The 20,210-nt window shown below is 39.5% G+C and overlaps 1 protein-coding gene across 2 annotated transcripts in view; it reads left to right on the top strand.

Moving 5' to 3' along the window:
- The window catches only part of OLFM2 (olfactomedin 2), a gene marked incomplete at its 5' end in the record, with an annotated part of 181,102 nt that overhangs the window by 118,777 nt on the left and 42,115 nt on the right, over positions 1-20,210 (top strand). The window lies entirely within an intron of this gene.

Genomic DNA, 20,210 nt, shown 5'->3' with positions numbered 1-20,210 from the left:
GGCCACATGACCACGGAGACGTCCTCGGACAAGCGCTGGCTCTTCGGCTTTGAAACGGAGATGAGCACCGGCCCCTAGAGTCGGAAACGACTAGCACGCATGTGTGGGGGAACCTTTACCTTTACTTTTTTTATTGAGTTACATGTTGATTTTGTATGTTGCAAAAGCATCAGTGTGTCCCATTTAGTCACAAAGTCATAACATAACATGGCATCTGATGAAATGCTCTATTCATTGCTAGGAATTCTTTGAGTAACAGACCAATTCAATATAAATACGTTTTCTTTATGTTTCTCAGTCTGCAAGCAACATATTAGCTTCTTCATTTGAAAAAGGTTGGGGGAGGAAATTTTCCAAAATCCTTGCAGTTAAGTTGCGTGGAATGATGCTGTTTTCTGTACTTTCTTTGTGCTGAGTGACACTACCAGAGACCTTCTGTTTTTCTCATTTTGTTTCCTTCCTTTTGTTCTCTCTCTGAGCAGTGATGTACTCCCCTTTGATTTGTTTGCTCCCCAGCTTTCTTTTCAGCCTTCTCTCCTCTCTTGAAAACCTACAGTACAGTGTAATAATTGCAACATTATTATTATTATTATTATTATTATTATTGCTGTCTTAACAAACACAGAAATGTGTTTTCCTTTTAAAAACATTGCCTAAAGAAAAGAGCTGAAAGCCACCAGTATTTGAATAGAGTGGAGATTGGGGTGGGGGGGTTTGAGAGTAGGAGATACATTTGTAGAGATATTCTTCATTTTGTTTCGATCTGTAGAAAATAGAAGGGTTATGTCCTTTCATGAAAGTCTTTCAAGCTGATCAGATGCACTAGAACTTTCTAACTTGTAATTTGCAAAAGCTGGATTTTGAACCTTTTAACAACATTTCTAGAATTGTAGAAAATGGGCTAAAAAAAACACACACACCACTTGTTTAACGATTTCAGGAAGATAAAGACAGGATAGCCGCTATGCCTTTTCGCAGAATTTAGGAAAGAATAGGAGAATCCTGGCTGGTTTTGGCAACTGGGCAGAACTGGTGTAACAGATGAATCTGTAAAATGGTCTTCCGGGGCACCTGACTGAACAAGAGTTATGAATCCAGGAGAACTCCCAAATTGTATGCCATTCTCATATAGCAGGGGTCTTCAAACTTGGCCCTTTTATGACTTGTGGACTTCAACTCCCAGAATTCCTCAGCCAGGCATGCTTGCTGAGGAATTCTGGGAGTTGAAGTCCACAAGTCATAAAAGGGCCACGTTTGAAGACCCCTGTCATATAGGGAAGTGCAGACTCATCAACACCAAATATCACAAATCCCAGATCGATCAATCAATCAGAATAGAGCTGGAAGAGACCTTGGAGGTCTTCTAGTCCAAACCCCCGCTCAAGCAGGAGATCCTATACCATTCCAGACAAATGGCTGTCCAATCTCTTCTTAAAAACCTCCAGTGATGAAGCACCCATAACTCTGACAGCAAGCTATTCCATTGATTAAATTGTCCTCATTGTTAGGAAGTTTCTTCCCTAATTCCAGATTGCTTCTCTCCTTCTCTCCTTTTCTGCTTTCCATCCATTATTTCTTATCTCGCCTTCTGGTGCTTTGGAGAATAGTCTGACACCCTCTTCTTTGTGGCAGCCTTTCAAATACTGGAACACTGCTATCAGGTCACCCCTGTTTCTTCTTTTCTTTAAACTAGCCAAAACCAAGTCCTGCAGCCATTCTTTGTATGTTTTAGTCTCCAGGCCTTTGATCATTTTAGTTGCTCTTCTTTGAACTTTTTCCATAGTCTCAACATCTTTTTCGTAGTATGGTGACCAAAATTGGTTGCAGTATTCCAGGTGTGGTCTTACTAGGGTTTTATAAAGCAGTACTAATACTTCACCTGATTTTGATTCTATGCCTCTGTTTATACAACCAAGGATTGTATTAGCTTTTTTGGCTGTTGCCACACACTGCTGGCTCATATTTAAGTGATTGTCCACTAGGACTCCAAGGTCCCTCTCACAGTTACAGTTTTTGGGCCAAGTTTCACCTAATTTGTACTTGCACTTTTGGTTTTCCTGTCTAAATATAAAACCTTGTTTTTCTCCACATTAAATTTCATTTTGTTGGATATTTTGAACAGCTAAAAATAAACTTGTATGTCACCCTACTCTCAACAACTCTGTACTTGTAATTTGTACTTGTACTTTTGGTTTTCCTGCCCAAGTGTAAAACCTTGCTTTTCTTCACATAAAATTTCATGTTGTTAGATAGGGCCCATTGTTCAAGTATGTCAAGATCTTTTTGGATCCTGAGCTTGTCTTCTGGCGTGTTAGCTATTCCTGCCAGCTTAGTGTCACCTGCAGATTTGATGAGTTCCCCTTCTATTCACTCATCTAAGTCATTTAGGAAGATATTGAAAAGTACTGGACCTAGGACAGAACCTTGTGGTACCCACTGCTTGCTTCTCTCCATGTAGATGTAGTACCATTACAGACTACTCATTGAGTATAGTTTGTCAGCCAGTTACAAATCCATCTGGTGGTGATGCTGTCTATCCCACATTTTTCTAGCTTACCAAGAAATAGATCTCATCATTTGCACCCAATTCTATTTCAAATCTTGTTTTTTAATGTCCAAAACCATAATTTCTTTTTTTAATATATTTTATTGATTTTTTTAACAAAGCATAAATCACTCAATAATTGGTAAACAGTGTATTGTCTGGGTTACATTTGTAGAATAATCTTTAACAATTAATTTCTATAATCTGTATTCCATATGTTAATTTTGGTTGATTTTCTCTTTCCCAAAAATATCCTTTTTTGCAAATATTGAGTTAATACAATTCTTATTGTTTTGATAAATAACAATTGAGTATATAGTTTTTCCAATATTCCTAAAGAATAATAATCATATTAGTATAATATTTCTTTTCTTATTAGTCATTTTGGTTGCCTTATCATGAAACCTGTTACAATACTTATTTTAGTTTATTTCTCCCACCAAATTCTAAATATCCTTACTAGTGAAAATTTTCTCAATGATTAATTACATTTACACTGACAGATTTAATTCTATTGTTTCCATATAAGCCATATCACACTTTTATATTTCTTAAGAAATAAAAAATAAAATGACAGAAGAAAAAAGAAAAATGAAAAAAGAAGAAAAAAAAGCAAGAGCAACGAAACATAAGAAATAACATATTACTTAAAATATATATCCCTCCTAGATTAATATATATTTATTTCCTCAATTTCTTATTCTTGTAAACCATAGCTAAGAATATATTTAATCTTTAAACATTCCATTCAATAGATCTAGTCATCTAGTCCCTTGACTCTGATTCAAAATATTTTTTTATACTTTTCTTAAATTCAGTCACATTTAAGTACCTAAAACATTTGCTTTATTTAAGTCATTTCAGCTTTTTTTTTACAGAAACTATATTACTATATTATTTGGAGAATTCATCCCTCTTAAAGTGGCATATTCCAAAGTTTTTCTATTACTTTAACCATATTCGAACAAATGCTTCTTTTTAAAGTATTCTCTCTGATAGGTCCCAACATCTATTTTCTTAGTTTCCATTTTAATCTTTTTTCTTTGCCCAGTATCTTTCTTAATCAATGTACTTTGCTGAATCAAAAGATTTTTCCATTTAATCATAGGTATTACTGTAGATAAAGAACGTAGGTCAGTATCTTTGTTATGGGCATTTGCCCACTCCTTTTTATTAGGAATCTTTTTCCTTCCTTTTCTCTCCACTTCTCTTGTCACATTTTGTCTCTCCAGTTCTGGTGTTTTTTCTAGTATCTCTGTAGAATGTTTTTCCAGTCCTTTTTCTTATCCTCAAATTTGCTTTGAAGTGTTGAAATGTAAGTTATCTTTTCTTCCACTTGAATTAAATCATATTCTTTCATTTTGTAAAATTCCATCTTTAAGTCTCTATCCTTGGATTTATGCTCAGTCATCTCTGCTGTATTTTCCTGAGAGTTTTCTTGGAGTAGAATTAAATTGGAGATAAGTTGATTTATACTTTCAAAGTTGTTCTGAATTTCTTTGTAGGTTGAGAACATGGTCCTTTGAATTGGTTGCAGCTTATCATATATTTCCTCTTGTGAAGTATTCGTTATTTCTTGATAAGTATTTTCTATAAGTCTCTGATTTTTCCATAATGACCAAAAGTTCAGATTTTTTTTTCTTTCCCCCCCCTTTGGAAATGGCTTTGAAGTCAGAATTAAATAAATATGTACAGTCCAGAGAGTTCATTTAAAAAAAGTTTTTTTCTCTTTGTTTCTGTTCCCTCAGATTTGTAAGTCTCACTTTATCTAAACAGCTATGTTTATTGAGAACTTTGAAGGTCAGAGGCAGAAATTTGTCCCCAAATAATCCTCATCCTCCAGTAGGTGTCAGCATTGGTTCCTTTTTCAGATCTTTCTAATCTTTTCCCTCCCTGAAGGGTGAAATTTGCCGCTTCCAATAGCCAAAAGGTGGGGGGGAGACCCCTGCTTCTTACTCTCAGAGGCCTTTTGTTTTGGGGAGTTCTCTTCTTCAGGAAAATAGGAAAATCAACATTCTTACCCAGATTCAAACACACTGTTTACAATCAGCTTAAAGTAAAGCTTTTAACTTCCGTTGTTTGCAGCTCGGACTAGACAATGGAGTTAGCTAGCCTTTCTTCTGTTGGTTTCTGGAAGGCTTCTCCTGGACCAATTGGGGAGACCACCATCTCTCCTAGGTCCCTGGGACTACCTTCTTTCATTGCCACCTCTCCGGGGTGGCTCCTGACCCATTTAGGGTCCTCAAACAGAAAGAAACTCAGCTGAAGGGCTCGGCATTCTGAATCCCTCAACTGCTTCGCTGCTCACAGGAAACCGGAAGTCCCAAAACCATAAGTTCTTTGTCTACTTTAAATTTTTAACTTTTTCTTTCATCTCCTCTTTCATCTTGACAAGTCTTTTATCCATTCATTTTTCAAACACTTTCAATTTAGTATCCATTGATTCCATTAATTTATTGGCCAGTTACTCAGTTAATTTCAGAAGCAAAGCTGCTGTAATTCCTCTCTCTGTAGGTTGTTCTAGCAATTCTCTCTTCCCTTCTATTTTTGTCACTTTTTGATGATTTTATTTATTTATTTATTTATTTATTTATTTATTTATTTATTTATTTATTTATTTATTTATTTATTTTATTTGATTTCTATACCGCCCTTCTCCCGAGGGACTCAGGGCGGTTCACAGGGCATATATAAATAGCAGTACAAAAATTAAAAGGAAATTAAACCAGTGCCCAATTAAAATACAACAATAATAGAATAATAAAAAACCAATTAAAAAACCCATATTCCCTCATCAGGCCAGACCAGCTAATTCAAATAAGTGGGTCTTCAGCCCGCGGCGGAAGGATCGAAGGTCTGATGCCATCCGGAGCTCAACCGGCAGTTGGTTCCATAATGCCGGAGCACCCACAGAGAAGGCCCTGCCCCTGGGGGCCACCAGTCGACATTCCCTGACCGGAGGCACCCTGAGGAGGCCCTCTCTGTGGGCACGCACAGGGCGGAGGGGAGTTGATGCCGCATGATTGCCATTATGATATTATAATCCAAAAGTGAAATTGTCTCAAAGGAAAAAAGGAAAGGCAAGTTTTTCTATGCCTTTAATGTTTTGTTTTTCTGTGCCTTTAATATTTTCATCTCAAGTAGCACTTCTTAATTATAGTCAGCAACACAGTCAATATTTCCATAGTTATAGTCAGCATCACAGTCTCGCTTATATTATGTTTATCTTTGTTTTGTAGAATCCACTAATTATGTGCACTCTTTAATAGTGGACAAAAAAGATTCACATGAAGGTCCAGGGTATATTTAAATTCCAATTTATTCAAAGGTACTTCCAGAAAAAAATTTCAAAATAACTATCCCCTTCTTCTGTTTTAAACTTCTTACATTGACTCTTGTTAAGCTTTTTGTCAACAGTTTTAATATTTTAAAATCTTTTTTTCTTTATTTCATTACAATTCAGAAAATAACTCACCAAGTATAAATTTTATCCTGCTGCTCAGAAAATCTCTTTAGCTCTAAATCAATTATATCTGCAAGTGGTTAATAAATGAGGCATTATGATGGTGAGCTTAATTGAAATGTCTTGACTCCCAGCTGCTCAACTCATGAGCAGAGCACAAAAATCTTAGTTCCTTCAGACTACTCATGAGGAACAGCTATCTGGAGTACAAGTGGGCAACTTCACTGCCTTTCCTTTTTCTGAAGAGATTTCACTGGCCAAATTTCACTCCTGATCTCTGCCACAATGTTGTCCTCGCTCCTTCAGGGACATCTAGTTTGCCATGAATCATCATGGGAAACTCCTCATAGAGCAACTTTTAAGGTTTTTTTTGTTGTTGATGTTATAAACTGCCAAATAGAAGCAGACTATTTGCTGAAAAAATATGGAAGGAGGCGAGAAATGCTATCAGTTCATTTTCTTTGTTCTTAAAAAATAGTGGGACTAAGGAGATTGAATAATTGTAGCTCAGAAGCTAGAGGATTGAATGAAATTCTTTCAGTTCCCCTATTAGACTGCTAGAAAGAGAGAAGTATACAGTAGATTGGCTCATTGTGTCCTTGTATTTCAAGGATGGCAAAGATCTATGAGAGCCAGTTTGAACTAATGGGTAAGGAATTAGGCTAGAAACCAGAAGATTATGAGTTCAAGTCCTACCTTAGGCACAAAGCCAGGAAGTGACCTTGAGCCAGTCCTTCTCTCTCAGTTCTAGGAAGGAGGCAAAGGCAAACCAATTTCAAAAAAACCACCAAACAACAACAACAACCTTTGCCAGGAAAGTGCAGGGTGCCAGGGAATCACCAGGAGTCAAAAACTCTTGAAGGGAGGGAGGGAGGGAGGGAGGGGGAGAGAGAGAGAGAGAGAGAGAGAGAGAGAGAGAGAGAGAGAGAGAGAGAGAGAGAGAGAGAGAGATTGAAAACAATAATAGTTTGATTTCTTTATGGAAGATTAGGAAGTCAAAATAGTGGTAGTGTGGAGGTGCCCACTGATTTCTTGGTCATATAACAGCCAATATTTGGGGACCTCACAAGCTTGGACAGAAGAACAGTAGCTTCCATATTTTTCTCCCTGACAACTGAAATGTAAGATTTGCTACCAGTGTTTTTTTAGATACTTATAACCATCAAAGCTAGTAATCAGTGATAGACAATGCTCCACTGTTTGCTGTAGTTCTTTAAAAAGCCACCTTAGTTGATTAGTCTTTATCACATCTGATAGAAAATTCTAGTTTACCTATACCTTGAATCATTGTATTCTGAAGTTCAGGGAGCTATTAAAGCCACCAAATCCAACCCACTATCCAGGACAGTCATATAAATTAAAGCATCCTAATATGTTGCTGTTTGGCATCTGCTTTTACACATCTATAGTGAGTCAGGGAGATGATCCTGACAGAAACATGCAGAAATCTTTGTCTAGGCCAGGCATGTCAAACTCGCGACGTCACGTGACATCACGCGACGTACCGGAGCTTTTTCCCCATTGTCGGCAATGGGGTAGGCGCGGTTTCGTCGTGATGTGTCTGGCCCGCGGGCCGGCAGTTTGACACCCCTGGTCTAGGCAAAGAGGGCTAAAGCATTTTTAAGTCCAGAACAGCCAGATAAGGTTTAGAAGCAAATATCTCCCTAATTCATTGAACTATGAGGAGTAGGAGGTACAGCACAACCAGGCTTGCAAAGTTCTGTTTTTAATAACCTGTCTCTATTAAGTATAGTTCTAGTTATTGTTCTGGTCTGCTCTATCTGGTGGGACTTACAACAACCCAATTAAAAGGATTTCAGCTTGTGCCTAAAAAAAATGGTATGAGTTGACCCACCTCTTGGGAGCAATAGGATGTCAGTGATTCTTGTGTAGGGGTATAGAAAGAGCCATTGGTGACTACTATCTGGGAAGATATAGGTTTTAAGAAGGCAGATGTTGTTCCTTCCCTCATCTATTACATGACTGGGCAATTTAAGGGCGTAATCCATCCAGTGACCTCTACATCTCAGATATATAGAGGCTTCACTTTGGGAGGAAGCATTTATCAAGTCCAAGGAAAGAAATTGTCTTCTAGTATTGTCTTGCTCAGGATAAATCTTTTCCAATGTCAGATATCTCTACTCATAGAAAGCCACAAAGGCAGTTTTTATCGGGGACCAGTGAGAACAGCTTTCCATGTGATGATGCAGAACAACGCAGCTATAAATTTCCCCTAGAGCCCAGGAGATTCAGGTTGCAGTAGAGTGACTCTCTGACCTTGATTGAAATACTTCGAAGGGAGATGGATAAGGAAGGAAACTGTCCTTTTCATAGATACACCAGGAAGCTTGGCTCAGACCACTGATCCTTAAAAGAATAGCTCAAGTGGAGAATGCAAGGCTTGTTTAAACCCTCTGGAAGGATTCAGAGTTGAGGTCCTCAATTCCTCCTTGCAGGCACCAATATTCACTCCAGAACTTGTCTGGGACATTTGGAAATTGCAAATCATAATAATGTCCTACTTATGTGTGCAAACACACATTTCTTTGTGTATTACCTGTCCTACGTTTTCTCTGGAGACTTGAGCTCAGGTTTTCCAGTCAACACTTTGGAGACATACAGTCAGTATGAAGAGGGTGAAAGAGAACATGGAGATGCAAGTTTGTGTAAAATTTGCCCATGTTCATTTGTATGTAATAATACAAGTGTAGAAACTATTGCCCTCATTTGAATAGAATTCAAATATATTTCAACAGAGTGGTAAAAAAATATAAGCACTGTTTGTTTAGACTACGGTCCCATGACTATCTTTATCCAGCAATTTTAGAGCAACCTCTGTTCTCCTTTCATTGCTCCTATATCTTTGAACTGAACTTGGAACACACAACTCCAGAGATAGAAGTGTCGAATTAAACTTACAGTTGTTGTCTGCAAATCAAGCTATAGCCTCCTGATAACCAAAAGCTTCTTGGGGATGTCCAACTCTTACAGAGAATGAGAGCAGGATGTGTGAAAGGCTAAATCATGGATAAATTATAGCATATGAGACATCCTTTTTAAAAAGAAAAAAAAAAGAAAAAGACTAAGCTACAAGAATTCAAGGAGACCTATGTGTCTTCCAGAATGTTACATTAGGTCTTGATGAGCAACCTTGCTGTCAGAAACTCACCCAAAGCTTATTGATCTTGCAATGGTGCCCCTATGCAAGAATGGAGTACAAGTATCCCACAGATAATGTTAAATAACCTCAACCAGCTTGCCAAAGGGGGGAATGTTGGGAACTGTCATTCAGCAATCATTAGATTGACCAAGGTTGCCCATTTCTTTAGTTGGGTTTCATTTGAATGATTAATTGTACTTAAGTTCTGGTTATCTCCAAAAGAAAGAAATGGAGGCTGAGAGTACCCCCTCCCTTGTCACTAATATTGATTTCAATGTCATTTTCAAGCTGTGAATGCCACTACTTAATGCATAGATGTGTGTGCATGTGTTCGAATGACTCTCTGTGGCCCTGTCTGCAAGCTGTGTTTCTTGTCCTTTTTCCTTGCTTTGTCATGCACCCTAGCTCCTCCTCCACCCCTACATACATAAAGAAATTGGGGGTTGGTAGCCGATTAAACTTTTATTAGAACATGCTGCAAAATGCCTCTTAAATAGCTCCCTTCAGAGGCCACAGCCATGGCTGTAAAGTACCAGCTAGGGCAACGTTAATAAATAAACATCCATTTAAAGAACACGAATTGCAATGGAATCTCTTTAAGGCTCCTGAAATAAAAGAGCTTTATAGATTGTGCTGTGCTGAATTGAAGAGGGAAAACGTCTGGTTTGTGTAAAAAAAAAAAGTATACTCCAGTGATGGGTGGGAAGGAGGAAGAAAGCAAGTAACAGCTGAAGGGAACTGAGCAGAAAGTTGCAATGCTGAGTGTTAAAAATGTGCTGAGGGAAGTCTGTTCTCAGAAATGGTTACATAACGGTGCTAAAAAGTGCACACCGTCCCAGGAGGTAGCAGAAGGGGTTCACTTAGGTGCAAAATGAAATAGAGGAATTGACACTAGTCTTCTGTGCTGCAGAGGAGCCCAAATCCAAAATGGAAGGCTGCTGAACAGGGAAACAAAATGGCGAGAAAGGAAAGAAGGTTAAGGTGGAGCAGGTCGTTATAATTGAGATGGTGGGTTATGTGAGCCTTGTACTATCAAGGGAAGCTTTCCTAGGATTTTTTTTTCCGCCAGTCAGACTACATCCAGGCCACTTATTTGCCCTTCATTTCTTTTAATAAGGTAAGATGCACTTGGACCTTTTCTATCTAAGCACTGAGACTCCTATTTATCTTCATCTAGGTTTCTGAGGAGGCATTTCCTGTGATAAAAAGATAAACCTTTCAGTCACTCAAGTGGTAACCTTACTCCTCCTTTCCCCATCTTGGCACTTTGTGGAGAAATTAAAGCTGGAAGTGTGATGCTAAGGACTAGAATCATCAGTACTTCCCCCCCCCCCCCCCGCTTTTATGCAGTGGTTCAGCAGTGTTGAAACAAATGCAGGTTTACCACTTTCACTGTTTAATCTATAGTCTACTAAAACACTGATTCCTGTAACCTTTAACTGGGTAAAAGAATGCACCATAGGGCAAAACATTGAACCAAGGTACTTCAAGTGGGTTACCTTACACAGAATGCATCCAAAATACGGGATCCATGATTCTCATGGAATTGAAATTTGGCAAATTTTATAAAGCGTTTTATGACAGGAACATTATCGTAAAATAATTTATAATGCAAAATGTCATTTTGTATTATAAACATTTCTTTTGCTAATGTTTGACTATGCTGTACAGTTCAACATGGGCTATTTTCAAGGCAGATGTAGCTCTGAACGTATCCCAACTTTTCCAGTAAAGACAGACCATTAAAAACTCTGTCAGTGTAGAAGGCATTGAAGAATCTGGTAAGGAAATAGCTCTGAATTGATGATCTAATGAGGCACAGATTGCCTAGTTTAAAAATTAAATACTATATTCATTCGCATATCGGAAAATCCCTGACCAACTCAAGTGTACAGTAGTTTGAGTTTCTGAAGAATTGAGGTGGGATGCCCAGGGTGTATAGTGCCACCTTTGTTGTGATTCACAGTTTTTATTATTTTATTTATTTGCCGCCCATCTCTTAATGAAATGACTTTGGGTAGCTTAAAGCATAAAACATTAAAATCATAACATATAAATATCTCTAAAACAATAAAAATAGAAGTCCCAATCCAGTTTCCATACATTTTTACATTTCCAACAAGGTGTGATTGTTCCATTAAAGTTTGGCCAAACCCATTTTATACTTTTCCACCAAAATGCCATTTTTTTCTTGTTTTGGCCTACTTTTGAGTAGATCTCAAATGCTCTATCCTTTGTCCATTCACATAAATACATGGCATGAAGCCATTCGTTGTCACCATGTCATGACATTGTATAATTATTGGTGGTCTTATATTACTAACAATGTACTGCCTTTCATATATGTGGCTTGTTAATGAAGGTAGTATAGTCAAGTGCGTATAGTCAAGGCTATGGTCTTCCCAGTTGCAATGTATGGCAGTGAAAGTTGGACCATAAGAAAGGCTGAGCGCCAAAGAATTGAGGCCTTTGAGCTATGCTGCTGGAGAAGACTCCTGCGAGTCCCTTGGACTGCAAGGTGATCAAACCGGTCAGTCCTAGAGGAGATCAACCCTGGCTGCTCTTTAGAAGGCCAGATCCTGAAGCTAAAACTCAAATACTTTGGCCACCTAATGAGAAGGAAGGACTCACTGGAGAAGAGCCTAATGCTGGGAAAGATTGAGGGCAATAGAAGAAGGGGACGACAGAGAATGAGGTGGCTGGATGGAGTTACTGAAGCAGTAGGCGTGAGCCTAAATGGACTGCAGAAGATGGTAGAGGACAGGAAAGCCTGGAGGAACGTTGTCCATAGGGTCGCGATGGGTCGGACACGACTTCTCAACTAACAACAACACAATGAAGGTAACAATGTATTGTACAAAAATAATCATTTTCTTACAGGCCCAGTCAGTGTCTGCCTTTCTATAATATTCAGAATCACCTATACACACACACCTAATTCAGTTTGGTTGACTTCATAGAGTTCCTACTTTGTCTTTCCATGATGAAATGGAAATAAATAATTAGGCAATTACTCAAATATGATAAATATATACATGTACATGTGGAGAAAGGGGAGGGAATTTGTACACTAGTCTCAAAAGAAATAGAAATATTTCTACATAAAAGACCTATGTAGGGCAATCACAATAAGAGGTCAGTTTCCAGTATCATTCAGTTCCTGTTGCACTAATTTCAACTCAATGTCTTATGAAGCAGACTACCTTTTTATGTTTATTTATGGCAGAGGTGTCAAACTGCCAGCCCACAGGCCTGTTGCATCATATGGAGGCTGCGCCCACCCCAATTCCGGCAATGCAAAAAAAGTCGCGATATGTCATGTGACGTGTCGCGGCGAGTTTGTCACCTATGATTTATGGTAACATTGAAGTAGGACTAGCTTCAGTTCTGTTGAGAAAACATGGCGGCTTTGACTGGGACCTTACTGGCAAAACTAGTATTTCACAGAATTGTAGTCAGCATAGGACTGGTCTATCTCATGAGAGAAAGCAATCTTCATGGCTTAGATCAGGGGTGTCAAACTCAATTTCATTGAGGGCCGCATCAGCATTGCGGTTGCCCTCAGGGGGCCGGGTGGGTGTGGCCAGGGTGGGTGTGGCCTACTGGGTGGGCGTGGCTAGAGTAGGCATGGCCTACTGGGTACATCGTTCGCATCAAGGGTGCCTATGGGGGCCTGGGCAGGAGTGGGACAGATCTGAGGGTCTCTGGCAGAAGGAGGGTCTCTGGGCCAAGGCCAAGGCAGTGGGGGCCGTTCCCTCACTGTTTCTGGGATGGCTTCATGGGCCACATGAAACCACTTCGCGGGCCTGATCCGGCCCCCGGGCCTTGTGTTTGACATGTCTGGCTTAGATGAATCAGAAGCCAGAGGCATTTCCAGGATTCAGTGCTTCCCTCAAAGTGACAATATAAGTATAGTAATGGAAGCCCCATCCTTTTTGTATATGACACTTAGCCAGCCGTACCAACAGGCTGAAAAATAGCTTTTATCCGTGGGCTGTTAGGCTTTTAAATGGGACATAATCTTATGCAGAATTGACTTGGGAGGCCGGTGTGTGGTGTAGTTGGTTCACATGGGTGGTAGGATGGAGGGTTTGTTGTCACTGTGTGTTGGGGGGAGAGAGCAGGGGGGGGAGGCTCAGCTAATCTCAATGTACACATGTTGTACTTTGACAATAAAGGTTTTATTTATTATTTATTTATTTATTTATTTATTCATTCAGAAGGAGTGTTTGCCTCATGATGTCATGAGTCTCACCCTTTGCCTCTCTCCTGCAAATGCCTTTGAAATTTCATAGCCTGCACCATCCATCCTTTATCCCTCTCTTTGCTAACTCTGGATTGACTACTGCCAATTTACCACCTCACCATTTTTCACTATGTCTCTATATCTTCCTTTGTCCTAATGAAGCCCATCTTATTACTTTCAGTTTTGATGGCATATCTATCCGATTCTTGTGCTGACACAAAATTGGGTTGAATCCCCCTTCACGCTTCAGAGGATCTGATGGCAGCATATTCCTGAAACCTTTACAGTGTTCCATTCCTACTTTTTTGTACTTGCTCATTGAAGTTTGTAGGGAAGCTAATGTTTACTGCAAAAAGGAACCTAGCAGTGGTTCTGCTTTAGGGCTTTCTGGAACCAGGTCATTAACTCAACTCCATGGCTTCCAAAAGACATTTGGGGATTGATTAATTGATGTTAGGATCCACTATATATCTCTGCAACTTCACAGGCACTTTCATCAGTCTCATCTCTGCCTGCAAAACAGCAGTAATACACTGTAATAGCCTAAATATTACATTTCTTGCAAAAGAAGAAGCTCCATTTAGAAACATTTGCTTCCCAGAAACAACCCCTTTCACCTACGCATTGACTGGATTATCTCAGTGAACGTCTTGTAAACCCACAAAGAAATGCACATAGTTACATGGGGACAAATTCATAGATTGAATTGGAATGAGAGACTTTTTTGTATTTCTTTAAGTTTTTTTTTAAAAAAAAAAAATGCCGTTTATGAACTGATTGAGTGCTGGACATAAGGCAAGAAGGAAGATGCCCACTTTGAGAGCTGCCTGTGAGTGTGGAGTGTGACTGTTAATTGGCTGCCCTTTTCTGATAGCCTGGGCTGGGATTCTCAGACTGTCAGTAGCTGGCTTGGGCTGAACTGGAAAGCCCTGGATCTGATGAAGGAATGTGAAAAAGACTTAGGAAGTTGTATGGTATGAGACTGCAAAAGGAAAACACGTTAACAATAAAATAGGCTGGGCATGCGTTGAACACAAGATGGAATGAGGTATGGCAGGACTTCAAATTAGTGTACCAATTTGCAGCTTTTTTTCTTGAATCACAACAAGGCTAGAGAGTCTGAGATAAGCTCTATTAAACACATCATAGAATTCCTGTTTTCTAGCCGATCTGTAAATATCTCTCTTATTTCAATCACTTTGCATGCTTCAGAAGGCAAAGACTAAGGAGATTTTCCTTTCCTTTCCTTTCCTTTCCTTTCCTTTCCTTTCCTTTCCTTTCCTTTCCTTTCCTTTCCTTTCCTTTCCTTTCCTTTCCTTTCCTTTCCTTTCCTTTCCTTTCCTTTCCTTTCTTTCTTTCCTTTCCTTTCCTTTCCTTCTTTCCTTTCCTTTCCTACCAACTAGAATGGAAAGGAATACATTACTGCTACTCAGAGAATTGATGCTGAAAGAATGTAAGCCTTTCCCAGACAAATTCACTTAAGAGCGGGTCCAATTCTTGTTTTCCATAAGTCAAAATGCATTCTATCCTTGCTTTCTTATATAAATGGATCCCAAAAAAGATCCAGTTAGGACCAAAGCAAGCAAGAAGACAGAAATAGTTTCTAATGAGCTATGCCACTTTCAAGTGCCCAGGGAGGTATTATATCAAAGGCCACTAAGAGGCACAAAAGGAATAAGAGGAGCAACTATCCCCATTTAGGTCACCAAAGAGCAAACAATGCCATCTCCATCACATATCTAGGCTTCAACCCTGGCTAAAAGTTTCCAGATAAATTGTTTCTTTTTGGACACTCCATAGTTGCCCCCAACCTTTCCAATAAAGGGAATGTTAGAAACTGGGCGGTAGCTGTCAAACACAGGCACACTACACACTGCCCTTGAAATCACTGGCAAAACCCCCAAATCTATCCAGAATCCATCCAAATCAATGAGACTTCTGGGGTACATCATCTAATGGTCCTCTTTACTCCACAGAGGTCAGAAGTGACCGTTAATTTCATATGAACCAGAAAATTCAAGGTACTAGTAATGGTGTTTAAAGCCCTACATGGCAGGGGTCCGGAGTACCTTAGGGAACACCTGCTGCCACCATCAACCTCCCTTCGCCCTGTGCGCTCCCACAGAGACGGTCTCCTCAGGGTGCCACTGATCAGAGAATGTCGATTGGTGGCCCCCAGGGGGAGGTCCTTCTCTGTGGGCGCCCCGGAGCTATGGAATCAGTTACCGGTGGAGCTCCGGATGGCGCCCGATCTTCGCTCCTTTCGCCGCAATCTAAAAACATTCTTATTCGAACAAGCCGGCCTGGCCTGATGGGGGATTGGTGGGGGTTTTTACTGTTGTTTTATTGGGGTTTTAATATTGTATTGACTGTTTTTAGTGGGCATGTATTTAATCCTTTTTTAATTTTTGTAATTCTGTATTTTTATTCTTGCCCTGTTCACCGCCCTGAGTCCTTCGGGAGAAGGGCGGTATAGAAATATTATTAAATTAATTAAATAAATAAATAAATAAATAAATAAATAAATAAAATGATCTGGCTATGGCAAAGATCTAAGAGAAACATCCTCCATATTGAGATCACTACACACCACCTCAGAAAAGAAAACCAGGTCCAAAATGTCATCATCTCACAGTGTTAAGTCAGACTAAGACTATGGTAACTATAGAGGTCCCAAACTCCCAAACGGTATCCAGGCTCATCCACAGGGCCTGGAGGTTGAAATCATCCAATACCAAAAAGCCAAGGGACTCAACAGACCAGTCCTACTGCTAGGAGAAGGACCTTCCTGAACAGCAGTATCCTTTAGCTTGTCCCCAACTTAACATAACCTGCTACCTCAGGAGCAGAGTCCCTAGGAGTAGGCAAAGGGAAAAGAGAGATGAACACTTGTTGCGCTTTTAAAAACAGGCAATATTATTACAAACTTCCATAGATAAATGGAGAAAAGGGTTGTGAAGGCATTTTATAAATAAGTACTGTTCTAGGGAAGTGGGAGAAAGGAAAAAAGTTGTGAAAATAGGCAGGATTATTTCGTGGGGGGAGTAGGAAAACAATGTTCAAGTGGATAAAGTGCTGTATGGATCTTCATCAGTTCTGTGCTACCAAAACAACCAAGACCTTGTGATCTACCAACCAGCAACAGCAATGTTATATCATGAAATACTGGCTGAATTCCTGCCAAGCTTTTAACCAGGTCAGGCAATGACTTAGCAGGTGCATTTCCACAACATGCCAAATTTGGTTGATATTTACCTGGATTAGGATATTGTGGCTCAGTAGGCTGAGAAGGCTATCTCTTAACTTGAAAAATCTGTAGATGTTGGCTATGGTTTATTCTTCAAGCTTGTTTTAATATAATTTCCAAACTAGGTAACATCACCAGCAGGATTTTCTTGTCCTATTTTACTTAGCTCATAAATGTCTTGTGTGCCAGTGTGGTCAGTTGGCTAGTGCGGATGTTTGTTTGGAGCTATATTTGAATTCCGAGCAGCTGATTGGTTCTCTTGTTGATTGGCACTTCGAATGGTCAGGCTTCTTACATATTGATATGTTGGATCTAGATCAATATGCTTGTTAATTGTTCCTTTGGTAGAATACAAGGCCTCAATAAACTCAGGTGCATGGTGGGTGTCGGCCTGCCCAATAATCTTTATTCCTTCCCACTCAAATTGGTGTTGTTTATCATCAATGTGGTTTGAGATCAGGGATTTTTGTTCATGTCATTTAACTGCTAGTTGATGTTCATGAACCAAAATAAGGTTGAAAACAAAGATTCATGAACAACAACTGGCAGTTAAGCGACATGACCAAAAATCCCTGATCTCAAACCACATTGAAAATCCTGCTGGTGATGCTACCTAGTTTGGTAATGAAATATTCAGAAATTATATTAAAACAAGTTTGGAGAACAAACCACATCCAAAATTTAAAACTCGAGCTACAAGTATTTTCTATTATTTCAGTGTTTAGATGTATTCATGATTATAGTTTGGAGAGAAAGAAAACTAAAAAGAGCCTTGGTGGAGCAGTGGGCTAATGCCTCCTTAAGTAACACCAGCTGCCTGCAATTAGTGCAGGTTCGAGTCCCACCAGGCTCAAGGTTGACTCAGCCTTCCATCCTTCCGAGGTAGGTAAAATGAGGACCCAGATTGTTGGGGGCAATTAAGCTGACTTTGTAATAATGCCGCTTGGGGTGTGTGTGAAAACCCTAATAAGCAGGCATATACATAGAATGAAGGCTATTGCTAAGCTTGTAAGCCGCCCTGAGTCTTCGGAGAAGGGCGGGATATAAATGGAATTAAAATAAAAAATAAAAATAAAAAAATAAAATAGTCATAATATATGACATTGACAAAGAGATCATTGTCGATTTCAGAAAAGGCAGGCACAGCCACACTTCTCTGTGCATAAATGATTCACCTGTGGAGATGGTTATCAGCATCAAATTCCTGGGTGTGCAGCTAAGGAGTAGGCTGGCTTGGTCGCTCAACAGTGAGAAACTGGTGAAGTGGGCACAGCAGCGCCTGCATTTTCTGCATCGCATGAGAAAAGCACATCTTCCTTCCCCGGTCCTGGCCACTTTCTACAGGGGAACGATCGAGAGCATCCTGTCATACAGCATCACAGTCTGGTTTGGAAGCATCACTGCTTCAGACAGGAAGGCGGTGCAGAGAGTGGTGAGGATGGCCGAAAAGATCATTGGCAGTTCCCTCCCCTCCATCTAGGACATAGCACAGAAGCGTTGCTTGAGTAGGGTACATAAGATTATCTGGGACACTACACATCTTCTTCATGACATGTTTTCCTTGTTACCTTCTGGGAGGAGGCTTTGTGGTATCCGTAGCAGAACATCCAGATTCAGCCAGTTTCATTCCATACAGCATTAACCTTGTGAACTCTCAAGCTTCCTCCTTCCGTTATATATTCAAGATGGACAGTATTTAATATTTATTTGTTATGTATACGTAGGGGTGCGGGTCTATACATATGTGTATATAGTATGGTTAGGTGTGTGTCATGCGTGTGTTCCACTTCGAGAGCAGGCAACTAAATTTCATTTTTGATGTGTGCCGTTGTGCCCACAGTAAAAAATGACAATAAAGGTTATCCTATCCTATCCTATCCTATCCTATCCTATCCTATCCTATCCTATCCTATCCTATCTTATCTTATCTTATCTTATCTTATCTTATCTTATCTTATCTTATCTTATCTTATCTTATCTTATCTTATCTTATCTTATCTTATCTTATCTTATCTTCTATCTTATCTTATCTTATCTTCTATCTTATCTTATCTTATCTTATCTTATCTTATCTTATCTTATCTTATCTTATCTTATCTTACCTTACCTTACCTTACCTTACCTTATATTACATTACAAATTAGAAAAGAAAAACATGCATCACATGTATTTATTGCTTTAGTATAAACTGCATAGAAGGGATCACAAATGCAAATTCTAGAAGTCATTTTCATCAGCCTTTCAGTCATGTCTGATCCTTGGCCACTCTATGGATTAGCACTCTCCATGCCTGTTCTGTTCTGCTCTCCAATTTTAGAAGTATACAAAAATTTGCAGCTCCCTGGAGAATGTCCTGGAGAATGTCTGCCCCAATCTGGATGTGATGTTCCTTCTTGGTTCTTAGATTTTGTCAGGTGCAAAAGACCACGTCCACACATGAAGGTCCAATTAAACTGATTTATTGCTAAAAGGCCTATGGACAGGAATCTATTTAGCTAATAGTCAGCACCTTCTTGGTGTTAGATAAGAGTTAACAAAATTCAAGGGTGTGTGTGTGTTGGACTTTGTCCAATTGTGGCTACATAGGGATTCTAGGCTATTGCCTCTTTTAACTCTGCTTCCAGGTTCTGTCACTCCTTCTCCTACAGAGTTAACATATTGTGATCATAGCTGTCATGCCCCAAACCAAGTATGATAAATGGTGATACCTCCAAGCTGAGTTCTTTATTGATTCACACCTATAGACAAAATCTTGGCAGACTGAGGACTCTGTTATCTTCTCTGAACTGTTAGGAAGGGGCTATCTTCACCTACTTTCTCTCCCACATAAAATCTGGACTGAGTTGCCTCTTACTTTTCTGGAATTCACCCCCTCCCTTTTGGGAACCTACTTTCTTACTACATTCCAATACAGTAGTTAATCCCAAAAGGATATAGCAAACACATAAAGCTCCCAGTCTAGCATGGTAGTTCAAACAGAAAGCATGACTAGATGGACTAATTTGACATCCTTGCTATAAGGTTACATAAGCAAAATCTCGCAAATTTTAAAAAAAACCATTTCTCCCCCATTCCCTTTGCAGCCCAAAGAGCTAGTTTTGATCCCCTCTGAGATATATGCCATGCCATGCCTGCATTCTTTCAGTGGGTTAAGCTACCTCTTAAATGACCATTGCCCTGGTTGTTGCTCTTCCCCCTTTCTCCCATTCCCACATATCATTACAAAAATGGAGAGCGTGATAAGCGATGCTGCACATATCCTCCTATTAAAAGGCAATGATGATAAGGAATTGGAGTAAGCATGAAATGAAACTTTCAAGTTTGAAACAAACATTCACCCTCCCAGAACATTGCAGTTATGTTCCAATGCCTATGCCTTTGTTTGGGGCCAAATCCAGGTCATATTTGCCCTCTATAATGGAAGCTGGGGACTCCTTCCTAAATATGTCCCCTACCTTCAAAGGCAAATATTTAAAGGAGCATTGTCTTCCCCTTCTCTACTTTTAATCAGTATTCAGCTTCATCTGGTTCATGGGTGCAAAGCAGGCA

Source organism: Vipera berus, assembly GCF_964194415.1.
Source record: "Vipera berus genome assembly, chromosome: 2".
Classification (NCBI taxonomy): domain Eukaryota; kingdom Metazoa; phylum Chordata; class Lepidosauria; order Squamata; family Viperidae; genus Vipera; species Vipera berus.
The sequence above is the reverse complement of the archived record's forward strand: the minus strand, read 5'-3'. Positions and strand labels throughout refer to the sequence as shown.